Genomic DNA, 2,500 nt, shown 5'->3' with positions numbered 1-2,500 from the left:
CTCTCATAAAATATTTACGAAATGTGTCTGATCTGATTTTAGTAAATGTTGTATTTCCCCTAAAATATGGTATGGTACATGTAACATTTAAATTAAATACTATCATTAACCACTACAGAAAGAACAAGCAACAACACTGTTAGTAAGTTTTTGCAGCATAAATAATCAGTTTATTTAAATTCACTATGAAGAATACTCGCCTTTCAATTTATTAAACAAAAAATAAATACCCAACTTATAAACACACTTCTTCAGAACCATTTATAAATTTCTATTTTCTTAAATTATAAGGAAGTGTACTCATTTAAATATAGTTAAATATTTTAAATGTAAAGTTAGCATAGGTATTACATCTAAATTCAAAGCATTGGCTTAATTGGAAAGTCTAAGTAAAACACTTTTAGGTTTGATATGTATGTATTTTATTTTGTTTGTTGTATGTTCTTAGTTACAATAATAATTATTAATATTACAGACTAAAATTTATATTATGTCCACAATTTGGTCATGGTCATATTGCAATTTATTCTTTCAAAGATGAAGAACAATGCATTCTTCTTTTATTTATTGTACTCTGATCAAAAACAAACTTGGTTTTATACCCTATTATGCCCTTCCACCAGCTAGGAAATTAATTAAATATGCATCATTGTCTTCTGTGATTGGTTGATTGCTCACTCTTTAATGCTTGGTGGATATAATGCACTCTTCCGGATTTTTTTTCTTAGGTGGATGGATATAATGTTTAACTCTCATATTAATTTCATATTTATAAACATTTTTTGGGGTATATGATCAATTCACATGATAGATTACATCCATAGGATGCCCCATAGCCAAAAATCTCAACATTTTCAAAAATGGATATAATGCGCTTTTCCGAATAACGGCAGTATACACCAGGCTGTCACAAAATCAAATTACGAAATTGTCAAGGGTCTTTCCCCCCCTTTTGTTGGCTCAGAAAAGAGTAAAATATAGTGCGAACATCACTTATTATTAGAGGTTGGAATTCGTTTTTGTTATTAGTTCAAATGTATGTTAAGTATAACTAACTTGAAACTTAATTATTTTGGATCAACAAAAAATATTAGAAAATGTCAAGCAATATAATGCACTTAAACGTAGAAACTCTAGGATATTAAGTGCTAGTTTAAATATTTTGTACTGAAGTTCTATAATAATCCTTATATATTTTTTTTTGTTATTTTGCTTTTATTTAGATTGTTAAAAGAAAGCATCACGTCATTACTGTAATTGTGGAAATTCATAATTCGTATTTTTTTTATATTATACTTTTTTGACAATTTTAAATCCACTTAGCACAAATAATATTTTATTTACACATATTGGGAATGACGTAATTTCTATCGACATGTAGTACTCCCTAGCTTCATACATTGCAGAGGTATTTAAAGGACATTTAGTATACAACAATAAACAAAATTGATAATGTTTTTTATATTTAATATCGATAAGCTAATAAAGGAACATGAGAGGAGCTGTTGGAAAGAGTGAAATATAGTGAAAATATTGAACTTTGAACCTGTAAAAGTTATGTATATATTTTTAGATATCTCGATAAACTTACACAAGAAGGGTACCTTACTGTGGTTGAGAGAATTAAGGTAAATGTATTATTCGGAAAATTTTATTAACGGTAATGGTAATGATGATAATGATGTTGATGGGGATGATAAGGAAAGTGTTTTGTAAATATATGGTTACGTAATAGGTATTGATACAGTACCTGATATATTGACTTTATTTACTATAAGTTATAACCTTTAGACATGGTCGAAATATACATCCAGCTGAGGTAGAAAGTGTACTTACGTGTCACCCATCAATCTACAAGGCAAATGTATTATTGTGATTCTAAAGTACACAATTAAGCAATTAGTAGAGCTGCGCATAGTACACTAGCAGAAAATTATTAATACAAAGGTTAGATTTAATGCTTGAAACAAATTTCTGAATACAATACTGTAAATCTAATCTAAGTATAATACACACACTAATGTACGTTGTATGCAGCTATACTAATTGCTTTAAAAATAAATTGCCCTCTTTTAATCAACTACATGCAGTCATCGGTTGTTATAGTGATATGATCAGTATACTGTGTGCGTATTACATTTAACTGAAAGTATGCTGATTGTTTCCGTTTCTTGGCACGTACTGGCCAAGGTCATTTATTTCATCTTTTATATAAGGCCTTCGGCCCAAATAAAATATAATTGCTATTTACAGAGGGAATGATCACTTCTACGTTTAAATGAGTGATAAAGAAATTTAGATAAACAACTTATTGTATTTATATCAGTAGTGGGCATTAATTGAGTAAACTTAACTTTGGATGGATTAACAATAAAATACTTGAATATATAATGTTTACAAATATCAGTGTAACAAGGGTAAAATAAAGTAAAATGGTACTCATCTTCAACTAAATTTAATGTACAATGTTTGCATAATCTATCTTTTTTATCAAGTTTTG

This window comes from Anneissia japonica, unplaced genomic scaffold (assembly GCF_011630105.1).
Source record: "Anneissia japonica isolate Jap-2015-1 unplaced genomic scaffold, ASM1163010v1 scaffold694_len1028156_cov167, whole genome shotgun sequence".
Classification (NCBI taxonomy): Eukaryota; Metazoa; Echinodermata; class Crinoidea; order Comatulida; family Comatulidae; genus Anneissia; species Anneissia japonica.
This window is presented reverse-complemented; position numbering follows the sequence as displayed.